Here is a 15,823-nt window from a genome sequence, read left to right as displayed (position 1 = left end):
CAACAATGATGAGTAAGCCCTCCTTCAAGTAATTTCCAAGCAATCTATTAGCATTGGCATCAACACAAGAGTGATAGAGATTTCCAATTCTGTGCCATGGTAATATACAATCCAACATCTTCGTTTACCATTTTGTTAGCCATTAGGGATCAACTTGAGTGAGAATATAGTACCAACATATTATGGCATCATATAAATTATTAAGGCCTTGATAATCGGAAAGAATGAAAAAAAATAGTTGAGGAATGGACAAAGGTTGAATCAAAAGGGAATGGCCGCCAAGGATGAGATAGAGCATGTAGAAAAGTCAAATAGTGAATGAAAAAGCTTATTCTTGTTGTTGTAATGTATCCACCTGTTATCTTTAGGACACGTTTTAGTTGGTATCAGAGCGAACCGACGAAGGATTTACCTTTATGTAATAAGATGAAGTAAAGCAAATGTTGCTATTTCAAACATTTCCTTACTTTCAATTCTGTCTTGCAGAATTATGAAGCATGGAACAAGTTCTTAGTGTTCCGAGTCATGTTTATAATAGCGATGCATTCCCTGGATTATCGACAAAGGGTTGAGATGATGAACATCCTAGAGCGTATCTATAATCCATCACCTTTGTACATGGAACAAAGATGGACGGGTGTCTCAAGAATCTACTATATAGCTGCCCACCGGTTTGCATACCTTTAGACCAACCTAAAAGGATCGAGTGGTTGGAGGACTTGAAAGTCGGGAAGTTGTTAATTTTTGTGGAGGCTCACGTAAACTCAACTTTAAATATTCGAGGATGGAGGGTTCAGTTGAACTCATATCTATATGAGGAAGTGACTCGTGTAATCCCCGCAAACAGGATCAAGGTGTTGGGGCGCCATGAGAAAAATGTCCAAAGGAAAGGATACCCTGATCTTCCAATGACTTACGAATTCCTGAAGATCCATGACCCAAAACCATACTATTATCCAGTTCCTGTAGATAAATCTAATACAACATTATTCTCCCCAAACTAAATATAAACAGTTGATCTATCATCTCTGGAAATGTTGTATTCCAAAAGGGCTATGCCCATATAAATACAATAGAACTTTTTTATCAATGCCTGTTTTGTTCATGAGAATTGGTAAGAAGTTAAATGGTTAGATTGCTTGGTTGATAGTTGAGAGTGGAAATATAGATCATAACGATTAACGAGTAATAACGTTAAGAAACCTTTATTTAGGCACAACCCTAGGTACAGAATCCTAGTTCACCTCCTACATCAAGTACTGTTGTAATCCAGGAGAAGAAGTTTCTTCTTAAGAAGATTAAGTCACCCAAATTTGATGGGAGAGGCAGATCCGTCCAAGCAGATGCTGAAGTTTGGATTGAATCCATGGAGGATTACTTTGAAGCAGCCGGTACTGCACCCACCAATCAGGCTATGCTCGCCAAGATGAAGCTCACTGGCAAAGCCAGGCTTTGGTGGAAGCAATGGTGCAGAGTTCAAGGGATCGCGGAAGGATCTGTTACCTAGGAGAAGCTGAAGAAAGCAATGCAGGGAAGATACTTACCACCTGTGTATCGCACGAAGAAAATGAATGAGTTCTACGAGCTAAAACAACTGGGACTCACTCTTGATGCATACTATTCTAAATTCGTCTCACTTCTTAAGTATGCGCCACAGATGGACATGACACAGCAGGTGTCAAAATTTTGTGCTGGTTTAAATCCACCAGTGAATACCCGTCTCGAATATATGCGCCCATTAGATCTACAGGACGCACTCATTCGAGCTGTCCCTATAATTCAGGAGGTGCAAGCTAGACCAAGAGGTAACAAAACTTGGTCTTATAATGACCCAAATAGAGGAACATTCAGGCCTCAAATGAAGAGAGTTCAAGGTCAGAATCAGGAACAAAGAAAGAAAGCAAGGACTAATAATATCAACAACTTTGTTCCTACTCAAAGCAATGACCGAAACCTCTGCTGTTTTCACTGCAACGAGCCCGGTCATTTCAAGAGGCAATGTCCCAAGCTTGGAGGAGGACATCGCCAGCACTTTTCCAAGGAACGGGCCATGGTCAGGGAGCCACTACCTGAGGCAGAGGAAGAACCGCCTGCGTTTCCAATAGGCAAATGTGCGAAGAAGAAGAAGATTCGACCATGGAAGCAGAGTTTGAAAGGGCGATGGTGCATGCCGCTCTTCACAAGAAAGGGCCGAATCGCCAGTTCTCAGTGATTCAAATACCATCGGACTATCAAGGTAAAGGTTTCAAGACCTTGATTGATTGTGGTAGTACACATTCCTTTATCTCACCAACTTGTGCAAAAAAATTAGGAATAGCCATAGTAGAAGCACCTATCTTGCTTGTGGAATTGGCAAATGGTCGTGAGGTTACTTGTACCAGGCAAACTGCTAAGGTGGAATTCTTTCTGGGTGGAAAGACGACTTCGGTCAAATTTAGAATCATGAATTTAGGTATCCATGAGTGTCTACTCGGAATGGATTGGCTTAAGCCTAATGACGCCCACATTCATTGTGGAAAGGGCCAAATTTCCTTTCGAAACTCTGAAGGGGAATTGGTCACAACTCAAGGAGAGGCTGGAAATCCAAAAATCCAATTGGCCAAGGCATCTCGGATTATAAAGGGAGTCAAAAGAGGACTACGTGTCTACAGCTCAACAAGTTAGATCAGAAGCAGGATTCTAGTGAAGGACCTTCTTGGCTAAAGGAATATGCGAACGTATTTCCTAAAGAGTTTACAGAACTTCCGCCTCAAAGAGAAGTGGATCATGAGATCAAGCTAGTACTAGGAGCTGCACCAATTGCAAAGAGACCTTATAGAATGTCCATACCAGAAGCAATTGAGCTAAAGGAACAACTCAAGAAACTACTAGATCAGGCTACTTCTGTCCTAGCAGTTCACCATGGGGAGCTCCCGTACTGTTCCAGAAAAAGAAAGATGGAACGCTTCGACTATGTATTGATTACCGAGGGTTGAATCAATCAACTATCAAGAACAAGTACCCTATGCCTAGAATAGATGAGCTTCTTGATCGTCTTCAGGGTGCGAAGATCTTCTCTAAGATTGATCTCAGGCCTGGTTACTATCAGATAAGAATCAAGGAGAAAGATATTTCAAAGACGGCCTTCAACACAAGATATGGACACTTTGAGTTCCTAGTTATGTCATTCGGGCTTACGAATGCGCCTACCACCTTCAACAGGTTAATGCATGATATCTTTAGGCCATATCTTGATGACTTCGTACTCGTTTTCTTTGACCACACTTTAGTCTATTCTAAACAAGAAGAAGATCATGAACCCCAACTTCGGATTGTCCTTGAGACAATGAGGGCACATAAGCTGTATGCTAAAATGAAGAAGTGTGCATTCTTCAAACGTCAGACTAAATATCTGGGATTCATCGTATCAATGGAAGGAATCTCAGTGGACCCAGCCAAGGTCAGAGATGTGCTAGAATGACTAATACCAACAACTGACAAAGAAATACGTAGTTTTCTTGGATTGACAGGATGGTATAGGGCCTTCATTAAAAACTATGCTTTGATTGCAGCACCTCTGACGGACTTACTGAAGAAGCAAACATCCATTGCATGGTCAACTCTTGAACAAACTAGCTTCGACAGATTGAAGCAAAGTTTGGTATCAACACCTATCCTAAAACTTCCAGACCTTAGTAAGGAGTTTGAGGTAGTAACTGATGCTAGCGCACTTGCCTTAGGATGTGTGCTCATGCAGGAAAGTCATCCTGTAGCATACTCTTCAAGGAAACTAAAGAGTCATGAGAAGAATTATGCTACCCATGATCTGGAATTTTTAGTTGTCATCCATGCTCTAAATCTTTGGAGACACTACCTATTGGGTAACAAGTTTACACTAGTAAGAGTCTCAAAAGAGTCTCAAGTGGATCTTTACCAAGAACAAGCTCAACATGAGGCAATGCCGGTGGATTGAAGTGCTGGAAGAGTATGACTTTGAAATCAAGTACCAACCTGGAAAGGAGAATGTAGTTGCCGATGCACTCAGTTGCAAGGCATTCCTTAATTCTATAATCTTGCAAAATCCATCAACAACTAGATCTCTAGCTACAAAATTATCCATGCCAAACAACCCAATACGTGAGTTAGCTAGAGAGGAAGCGTGCCATGATCTAGCCTATCAAAAGATGCTAAGGGAGATCTCTATCAAGGATCAAGACCAAACGTTGCAGGCTAAGTATCATGAATTCTCTATCAATAGTGGACTTGTCTACTATAGAACCAGAGTATGTATACCGGCAAGCCAGTCACTTAAGCAGAAGATATTGTAGGAAGCTCATGATTCCCCTTTCTTAGGACATCCTGGCTATGCCAAGACTCTCAATGCAGTTAGGAAGAGCTACTATTGGGAGAGGCTTAAAGGTGCCGTTCTTAAATATGTCACTGAATGTTTGTCTTGTCAACATATCAAAGCCGAACATGTCAAAATGCCAGGGAAGTTACAACCACTTGACATTCCCCAAATGAAATGGGAATTCATCAGTATGAACTTTGTTGTTGGCCTACCCCAAGTTCAGGGAGGATACAACTCCATCATGGTTGTGGTTGACATGCTGACTAAGGTTGCACACCTTGTTCCAGTGAAGACAAATTATAAAGCCTTAGATATTGCAAGATTGTTTATCAAGGAAATATTGAAGCTACATGGGCTACCTAGAAGAATCATTAGTGATCGTGATTCTCTCTTCACATCACACTTCTGGAGAGCTATCTTTGAAGCCATTGGGACTCAACTCTGTTTTAGCACAGCTTACCATTCCCAAATGGATGGCTAAACAAAGCGAGTCAATCAAGTTATCAAGGATATGCTTAGGGCACACTGCTGTCGTGAGCCAAAAAGGTGGATTCAATACTTGCCTTTGGTTGAATTTGCCTACAATGCTTCTTACCAACAAAGCATTCAGATGGCCCCTTTTCAAGCATTGTATGGTCATGACTGTCGAAGTTCCCTAAACTTATCAGATCCAACCTTGAGGGTTGAAGCTTCAAGGTAGATGTTGGAAGAGATGGATGACCAAATAAAGTTAATAAGACAAGACATCCAAGCTGCCAAGGATAGACAGAAGGCATACGCGGATTTGAAGTGTCAAGATAGAATCTTTAAAGAAGGAGACATGGTCTTCATTCGCGTACACCCAAAGAAGATTTCTCTATCCTTAGGAGATTGCAAGAAGCTAAGTCCAAGGTACTCTAGACCATACAAGATCCTCAAGTGCCTAGGACATAATGCCTATAGACTGAAACTCCCTGAGAATCTAAAGGTTCATAATGTATTTCATATCAGCCTATTGAAGAAGTATGTATCTAATCCTAACCATGTACTTGATGACCAACAAGTTGTAATGCCTAGTCAAGGAGTCCTTGAACTAAGGCCTGACAGGATCTTAGATGTTAGGGAGAGACAACTGAGATTCAGAACCTTGAAAGAATGTCTTGTCCAGTGGAAAGATTATCCTGAGGAGGATGCCACTTGGATAGATGAAAGCTCTCTCAACCATCAATATCCCCAGTTTATCTCGAGATGAGGACATCTCAATTCCTCCAAGGGGGAGAGAATGTAACATTCCCAATTTTCAAAAGGAAAACATGCATTCTTCATGGGGGGAATAAGGGAAATTTTTTTTAATTATCCCTCTCCCCTCCAGCCAACTCTCATGCTGGAGGAGAAGGGAATAACAAGGCCAACTAAGCTCCTTTCTAGAGCTCACAAGAGGGCAAGGGCATGCACGTTGGCATGTGGAGGGAGGGAGGTACCTCTCCCTCTCCCTATAAAACCCATGGCTATGGGAGCTTTGGGGAGGGAGAGAGGAGTGGAGACACTGAGCTGCTATCGCGAGATAGAGAAGGTCGCCGCTATCTACCGTAGGTCCCAGCCATTAGGAAGCTTCCAAGAGTGGGCTTCCTAATCCCCCTTTCACATTACACCCCCCATTCCTCCTTGTGGGCTTCCTCTTAGCCCTTGTCCATGTGGGCTTGGTAAACCCCCCCCCCCCCCCCCCCCCCAAAATCCAAAGCCCTATTAGGGTCCTCATACTCCCTTTTCCCCCCCACATAAAATCCCCTTTTTCTAAAGGGCTTATACACCCCTTCCTTCCCCCCCTTTTTTCCCCTTTTTCTCACCTAGTGCATCCTAAGACTACCCCCCCCTCGGGATTCAAGAAAAGCCCCCTTCCCATGGCTTAATAAGCCTTGCTCTCAAAAGGTTTTCCTACCTCCCCTTCTCGGGATTTAAACCCTTTCCGTGGGTTTCTTCCCCCCCCCCCCCCCTCCACGGAAATATCTTTTTTTAAGGACTTTTATACCCTTTGGCCCCTTTTTCAATTCGTTAAAAGTCCAGTTAGTACCCCCTTTCCTGTGGGTCCTATCCGAGGCCTTTAAAAAGGCTCATTAAGCTTTTTCCCTTGGATTTCCTTCAATCTCCCAATTAGCCCGAGTGCTAAATCCCTTTCCGTGTATACAATTTACACTGGAGCTTCTACAAAAGAAAGGAAAAAAAAATCATAAAGGACGGTGGAATTACAAAGGGAGTTTCGCAAAGCTGCATCCAAGATGGAAAGGCCACATTCGCAATGGCTCCTAAGAAAGCACATGGTGCAACCGCAGGAGGATCGTCTCCTAACATCCATGTGGACATTTCACCACAAGTCCAGGTTTTTTTTTAATTTTTGATTTACGCCGTAATAATTCAATCGTGCATGGATCATTTTTGGAGATAGGATGCATCTTTCGTTTTAAATACTTTGACTAATTAAAAAGAAATAGCTCACAACGAAAGAATTCGATCATTATTATTTTCAATAAAGCAAACAAAATAAAGTGAGCAAAAGATTGCTATGCATTTCTAGCAAGTATTTTTTATGCATTGCAATTCATTGAAATTAGATTAATGCCCATTTTTACGAAACGGAATTATGATAGTACACGTCGATTAAGCATGGAAGAAATAAACCGCATATTGCATTATTGAACATATTTTTCGAAATGATTCCTAAAGAAAGTTGCTAGCAACCATAGGAAATTGCTAAGGTTGCATGAAGAAGATTTAACTCTAGGCAAGTGGCCTAAAAACTTAACTCAACAAAAGGGTGTGTAAGTTCAGCATATGGAAAATTCACTCAAAAAAGAAAGTAGAAAAAGGCTGCATGTTTTAAGCATGAATCTTGTTTGCATGTTATAGGATGATCAATTGGAATTAGGCTATAACTAAAACTAAGGTTTGACCTTAAACCGAAAAGTTAGGGGTTGTAAATCAACTTACACGTAGACAATGAATCATGTGGTGACGGAAATGATAGCGTAATTATCTTCAAGAATAGACAAGTTAAATTGGTTTAAACCTAAACACCTAAAACCGCGAAGTACTCATTTAGAAAGGGTTAATTCAATGCAATGTATCCCAAAGAGCTGACTAGGGTTAGCACGCTAAAGATGTTTACCTAGTCGCTCGTATTGCTAAAACTGAAACTCCTATACCCTAAATACTTGCCCACATTCACGGAATGTAGGGACAGTAGGACATACTTGCGAGGAAAGATCTAGGGTTTTTCCTAAGAATCTCTTGCTAAAAAGATGAAACTGGAAACCCTAGGACCGACAATGTCGGCCTAATGCAATCAGGAACGGATTGTTATATCTAATCATGATACCATGATTAGAGGACACCGTTGATGGGTAGAATAGTCCCATAGTTTGAGGCGACACTTGTGCAACAAGTTGCAGAGTCGCATGATCTTGTGATTAGATCACAAGGGAATGGCCAATTCCTCGGAATGAGGTTGGCAAATTCTTACGCAAGTTATCTTGCAGAGGATGAATAATCATCCTAATATAGTATCTTTCTTGGGTAAAGTGACCAAGATACGGGGACTACATTTTTGCTTGGAAGGAAAGGACCAATCAGTAATTTGAAATAACATATTTACTACTAATAGAACTTAAGGTATTGATTAAGTCAAGTTAATAGGGTATGACCCTAACCTAGGATATAAGGGATCTTGCTAAGTTGCAATTGATCCCAGAGGGGATCCAGTGCTAGATGCATTCGGAAAGAAGGATTCACTCCTTAGTAGTTGGCCAAAAATAACGACCAATGGAATTGTTTGTGCTTGTAACAATTTTAAGAGCACTGTTTTTCTTTGTTTGCTCATAGAATTGAAGAATAAATGGATATCTAATGCTTCAGGTTGAAGGCCTGAAGGGAGAGGCAGCTTCAGTTACCCTCGACTGCCTGCCTGACCCTAACCAAGGGGGTTGTTAACCGCGCCAGGAAGGTGTACTAAACCTGCCGCGAGAGGTCTCTCCGTTGAGCGCTACTTGGAGCAGGAGGATGCTTGGGTGCCAGTGGGGCTCTGGCCATAAATCCCTCGCCTTCGGGGCCCTGCACAAGAGGCCAACGTGACTCGGGATTAGATCTTAAGGCCCGCATACTAGTCTACGGGCGGAATCTGTGATTAGTAATCCATGTGGATTACTAGATAGCCTTTGGGCAGATTATGGATAAGCCTATGGGTTGGACTTTATGTATTTCAAAGATAAATATGATAACCTGGTGAAAAGGAACTTGTTTGACATTGCTTTTCTATGTCAAGTGCTATGATTACGTAAAGGAACCAGTGCCTAATGGGCTAATTAAGGAAGCTGATTGATACATGTCCAACTAAATGTGGTAGGTAATTAGATAACTAAAACAACCTAAGGAAAGTGTGATGGATGTGGCCACGGGTTTATCCTACGGATGGGTGGTCCCGGTTGGCCGGGAACTTTTCTCAAACATGATGGCCAGCGAGAAGATCATTTCAAAGGATACGAATAGAAAAAGGGCGTTGACTTAGAATCTAAGTTATAAAGGATCCCGATTTACGTTGTTTTAGGGGAATGGAATGGGACTATGCCTTATGGCAGAGAGGTTGAGCTTCGCATCCCTCTCATTTTACATTCTCCTTGAACCAAGTGCAGTGTGAATCCACTTCAGACCTAGCGTTTCTGCGTAAAGTAGTTCACTCGGGTTCGACACTAGTTGCCTTTAGGAAATGACCAATAGATAAAACCATAATTAAGGTCGGTCCTAAGTAGGAACGGCCGGAATACTTCCGCTACGTGGCAGATGCAAAAAGTACTAGATCACAAACCCCGTAACATTCCATGGGAGTGTCGGGCAGAGCTTTCTAGACATCCTTTCCGATGGACTGCTAAAACGTGTCCTAAAGATAACAGGTGGACACGTTACAGTTGTGTGGCCAAAACTTGCCCTCTTCTTGTTTCTTGCTTCTTACTTCATTATTATGTATGAGAGAGAGAGAGAGAGAGAGAGAGAGAGAGAGAGAGAGAGAGAGAGAGAGAGAGAGAGAGAGATGGTGTGAAACAGGGGGAGTGTGTATGTGAGAGAATGAGGGATTGTGGAGAAGCTCTTCTTCTCCTCTCTTCATCTTATTCTTTTTATCTTATCTTTTCTCGTGTATGTGGCTATGAAGCTTGAAGCTTGGAGCTTATAGAGCTTGCTTGAAAGCATATCTTGGATCATGAAGCCACTAGAGGATATATGGGAGGAGGGGAGTTGATATGATTCAAAGGTAAGCTCACTACACTTGTGGGTGAGAGAGTATGCACAGCTATGTGAGAGGTAGCCATAGCTCTCAGCTTGAAATGCTTGAAGCAATAAGTAGTATGTGGCTCTTGGTATTGTGCTCATGAGAGTGCAGACATCCATTGTCAAGATCAACAGATTCAATGTTGAGTGCTTGCATGGTCGAAATTGAGCTTGAGTGCTTGAGTTCATCTACAAAACTCTCCTTAGTTTAGGTTGGAAGTGAGGGAGTCAAAGAGTGTTTGATCTTCTTTTCTTGATAGTTTAGGTGTTGGAAGATTTCAAAGCATTAGTTAGATTAGTGATATGTTGTTTTACATTAGTACAATGCATTAAGGTTTGGAAAATAAGGTGAAAAGATGTAAAAGATAAGTCTTTGTAAAAACTAGAAAATAAATGAATAGAGAAAGAAAGGAAAAAAGATTTTGAATACATGGGGAGGAAAATGGATAGTAAGAAAAGAAAGAGAGAAAGAAAAGGTGAGAAAGGGGGAAGGGAGACCGCATTTGGACACTTGGAGATTGAGAGAGAGAAAGCTATTGAGAGAAGAGAGAGAGGCACAAGCCAAGTGGACAATAGTAACAACAATCTATGGTGTCATCGTATTGTTGTGTTTGAGAAATGGTTTGAGTGTTCCCTAATGTTTATTGAATGAAGTCAAAACCCTAAATGTAACAATAAGTAGTGCATTTAATTGTTTCAATCAATTTGTTGTCATTTGGTATGTTTTGTCATCCACTCCTCAAATGGCATCCACAAGATTGGGAATGCCGCCCTCAGACACATAAGCAACTTTAGTCCCACTCAAACTCGCACAAGTCCACTGGAACACTCAAACTCAAACAAGTCCACTTGGACACTCTAACTTTGGGACAAGTCCACTCAGATACTTGAAATCGAACAACCTCACTTAGACACTCAGATGAGCACCACTCGTGTGAGTCTGAGTATCTGATCACTTAGATGATGACAAAGTCCCCTTAGATGGCTGAATCTAGGACTTGGATAGGCAAACCTACTACTTTGACAAGTTGTCTAGAACATAATTTTTAAGAATTTTGACCACTGCATGACCTGCTCATACCAACATCTAGCTAGCCCTACAATTGAGGTTTGAATTCAAATATGCACATGAGACAGTAGAGCTGATTGTCACTAGAACTTTAATGTAATAGTCATGGAGTGATTGTAATTACCAACCACTAGATGCTTGCTCCTTAGTAGAGACTCAATTGGACTACCTGAGATTGATCACCCATCAAACCATCTATCAAAATCCATGAAGAACCCAAAATTCATTGCTAAGAGTAATCACGATTCATGCAAAAGAGCTACAAATGCATGAATCAATTGGTAAAAGTGTGGATATGATTGATTTCATTGAAGGTTGCATTGTGCATCAGAAACACTTAAGTGCTTGTGAAAATTGGAAAGCCTACGCATAGCTCACATCGAGTTGCACCTCTCAAAAGTATAAGTGTATATACTTATAGATTGATTGGATTAACAAGGAATACACTAAAGGGGATTAAGCTGAGAAATGAACACACTAGTAGGAGTGCAACCCAAAAAATCCCATGAGTGATCCAAGACACCAAAGAAAAGATCTTGGGAAAAAAGAACAATAAGACTGTTGAGGGAAGAAAGGACTAACCAAGATAAGGACAAATGCCTAGTCAACGTCATAGAAATACTAGTGGTTCAAGAGACAACCACCATGGTAGGTACCAGTTAAAATGAGGATGATGTTGACCTTGACCTTGACCTTAATGTATTAGGGATACCCGGATGAAATCCAATGATTTATCACACACTATGACCAACAAGCAAGGATAACACATCATGAAAGACCTATAGCTAATATCATAGTCGATCTTGAGAAGGAGAGGAGTCCTGGAAGGATCACACTACTGCACATAGCAAGGTATAACCGGGAGTAACACACTTAGAGGCCACGTGAGGACAGAGAGATCAACAAGGTTCACAAGATACTAGCCATCTCATGTACAAATAGAACGAGAGGAAATGCCAATAGTGAGAGAGTCTTAGAAGCCAATCTTGAGCTACTCATGAAGTTATTACTAGACAATATGAGTGTTGAGAAAAGTGGAGTAGCCTTGGTAGCATCATTGCTAGCTGGAGTCACCTCAAATACCAAGAGCCAAAAAAAGATATCCATAGTTACCAAGAAACTTGACAAATATCAAGCACGTAATGATCTCTATCACTTCATCGAGTAGTTTGAGCAGTTGTGCGATGCTAACAACCTCATGGACCCCACTCAACAGGTGTAGGCATTCAATCTTTGCTTAGGAGACAAGGAATGGACTTGGTTTACCAGTCTAAATAATATCAAGTGTAATAACTTCAATGATCTAAAGGATCTCTACATCAAAAAATTCTCAAAGGTTGGATACTCTGACAAACTCACCATTAAGCAAGTGAATGTCATCCAAAAAGACGGAGAGGACATACGAAACTACGTAACTTATGTAAGGAGTCTCTACAAGAGGATACCCACAACTGACCTACCCAATGATAGAGCAGTATCCATTGCATTCATCAATGGGATCCACAAGGAGAAACTCTATAAGGCCTTAGCAAGCATCTCGAACGTGCAAAAAAGGATGTAACATAATATTAGAGAATTTGGGAATTTCCCAAGTCCCAAATTCCAAAAAGTGATAAATATTTGACCACATGACTAAATCTTTATCTATTTTTAAAAGTGAGATTTGGGAAGGTAGCTTATATAGTATTTAGGGTAGACTCCACCTTTAAGTAAGACAACAAGATTTGACCATGTGGTCAAATAATAAAGGTATTGGGGGTTCCCAAAGAGCCTAGAAATTCTCAAATTCACAAATATAGTGTTATATGTTGCCAAGAATCCTTGAGGAGGCTATATGAGTTGATGATTTACTCATAGAGAGAAGCTCTAGGGTTATATAGCAAGAGAATAACACGTTTAGAAGTGTCGAGAGATCTGTAGCACTTAGCGAGCAATCAGTCCCTAGTGAGCAAGATAAAGAAAAGAATGTTGACCAAATCCAAGTGATAGTTGGATCTAATGTCAGAGCTAACCAAACTATAGGAGTCATTGCAAACGCCAATGCAACCTCATATGCAATGTGTGTACATTATGAAGGGAACCACCTACCATCTAACTATCCCAATCCTAGGTCCTGGCCTTGTGCCAACTACAAAATATGTGGACATGATGCTATGCATTGCCGATTGCCAAGATGGTTGCTGTACCATCAACCCTCTGCTCAACCATACTACCCAAGAGGCAGACAGCCTAACTTTGGAAGAGGATCCCCTTTGGCTCTACCCATACCTAACGATTCAAAGCCAACCACTCAAAGGATCAACATCAGCCCAATAGGAATTCCTAGACCACTAGGACCTATAGTGACCCATCCACCATGCGATATTCAAGTGCACTTTGTAGAGAAACCACTGGAGGGAGAATCATACATGAACCCTTATGTCTCTTATGACAAGGAGGGTAATCCCATACTAATGGAGTTTAGGCATGTGCCAATCATGGCTTTAGGCAGAGGGAGTGGTAAAGGCCTAGGAGGAGGTCATAACCATAAGCCCATAACATGTTGGATGTGTGGACATCCAAGGTATATCTCATCTGTCTTTCCTAAAATTGAGCAAGAAAATAGAGAGAATGCTAACTTGACATGTCTCAAATGCAGATTCGCACACCTATTTGCCAATTGCACTAGGTAAAAACCCTCGACTAGTTTGGCAAGCATGCCATCTCTGCCAATTAGACTCTTTTTTGTCGACTCACTTGACAACAATGCCACACCCATCCCCATAAATGTCATGAAATAGCCCAAACAAAGAAAGCTGGTATTTCATTACATGGATAACAAAGAGAAAGCTAGTTACTAATGTCAAAGCAGAAACATCTACTCCTAAGACAAGCGAGGAGGAAAGCTTAAGGTTAGAGAGTACCCTAATTTCCAACCAGCAACTAAAGGTTGTGGATAAGGTCAAAGAATGGATAAAAGAAGCACCATCACCACATGCATTGTCGCATAGGCAAAACATGGATCCATGAATAAACAAAATGCCCCAGAGAATTGGTAGGAAGCCCATGAAGTAGAGGAGGAAAAGACATTTAGTAGTTTGTGCATCAATTCTTGTAACATTGCCACTAGGAGAATTCCTTAGGCAAACCCTAGATTGTGGTGACAAGTGTTGAAGAAATGGATAGAATGAAGTGATAGACATGAATCGCAAGAACCATGACACTGTGATGCACATACCAAGCCTAACGATGAACCCAATGTTTAAGTCTCCACAAGTGAATGCCTTTTGGAAAGGAACTAAAATGCACATAGGCTTGCCTATCATTGCCCTAGGAGATACAATGTGAAACGGGATAATAGATACAAGAGTAGGAGTTAGTGTACTTAGCCATGCAATCCTACAAGCTTAGGGAAACCCACCACCAATAGAAACTGTATAGTTCAATGTCACTCTAGCGCGAATGGGATAAAGAACCTTCAGAGTGTTGAAGGATTGGGCTTTAAAGATAGCAAAAATTCAATTCTCCTTGAACTTCATAGTCATGAAAAGAGTGGATTATGATTCTTGCTCATGAGGAATGCTTGAGTGATAGAGGATTGTGGCAGTGGCATGATATTCTTAGGCAATAGATCAAAAGCAGTGTGAGTATAGATGGACACTTGGAAAACCTCACTAGTGAACCTAGATGCCATCTTTGCCATGCTCAAGGGTGACTCAAAGGCCAAAAGTGACTATGGACCAAAGATTTCTCTCTCTCTCTCTCTCTCTCTCTCTCTCTCTCTCCCTACTCAAAAAAGCACTTGTTCTTTTTCTCCTTTTTGATTGAAGAATTTTTTTAAAAGTATTTTTTTAAACAACTTGATCTTAAAATGTGTTTCCTTACCTAACACCTCAACATAAGATTTCAAATAGTGAAACATTACTTTTTCTCTCATAAATTGAACATTGAACCCAAAGACACATGGTTCTTCTCTTACGAGAAAGACCAATAAGCTTTTCAATGGTTGCAATGTGACCTTTGCTAAGACTTCCACTTGAGGACCCTTTTCTTGGTCTCAACTTTTCTCAAAATATGATGGATATTTTACATGCAATCCTAACCTATCACTCTTGTAACCTAATTGACAAATGATTTTTTATGACGAGAAGTGCTTAAAAATAACCAAAAATTCTGAATTTCAGGGAAAAAATAGACTTCGTCGAAGGCGACAGTTGCAATTAGTACGATTTTAAGCGGCAAGTCCCTAGAGCGCTTGTGCTTATTTGCATGAAAAATAAAACTGTGGTGGTCGATGGACGAGCTAAAGTTTTCCCAAATGCATTTCCATGTCAGAAATCCAACGCATGTCTCGTTTGACCCCCCATTTAATCCCCGCAAGGGTTGGCGTTGTAAAGCAGCTACTAGATCTGGGAGCCGAGAAGTGCATGATAGGGCCCAAGTTTACAAATTTTGATGTCATGAATCCAGTCGTCCAGTCAGATCTCGAATCGGAGTCAGTTTGCACCCCCAAATAGGCTGAAAACCTTTCCATAGTAGTGTAAAAGTGGTTTTTTCTGAAGTGGACATTTTATAAATGAAATGAAATGAAACTCTAAATGAAAAAAACATGCAAAAACATATCGTGATGCAGGGAGGGGCGGTTTTTTAATGACGCCCCATTTTTTGGGGATGTATGTGCCTCTTGGATGCTCAATCATGTAGAGAGAGAATGGGAGATCCCTAATCTATACAGAGAGGGCAAGATTGTTTATGGTAACCACGTGCAATATGATGAAGGGAATGAAATTTTAATTTTTAGTCTTTCTCTCTCTTCCCTCTCTCTCCTGCATAGAGGCACTTCATGTGGCAAGAATCAAGAAGAGAATCGGGTGATGGATGCTTGTTCGGGAGGCACCGGATTCAAGAGGCTGAGGACGCTGAAGGATGAAGATCTATGCTGAAATCCATGGCTGGTGGGTCGATACTCAGTCCCAATTAAATATTCAAAACACCCAAAACACGCAAAAAGGCGGTATGCTCTATTTTATGAAAGAATTTTGCTTGTTTTTTATCGTTCATGGTCTAAATGGTGTGCGAATGGGCTGAAATTTTATTTGAATGTTCCTTGCATTATGTTTGAGGGCTGCAATCATTGTTATATAGAACCCGTT

The sequence above is a fragment of the Lygodium microphyllum genome, chromosome 8 (assembly GCF_053477565.2).
Source record: "Lygodium microphyllum isolate KBCC chromosome 8, Lygodium_microphyllum_v1.1.10, whole genome shotgun sequence".
Taxonomy (NCBI): domain Eukaryota; kingdom Viridiplantae; phylum Streptophyta; class Polypodiopsida; order Schizaeales; family Lygodiaceae; genus Lygodium; species Lygodium microphyllum.
This window is presented reverse-complemented; position numbering follows the sequence as displayed.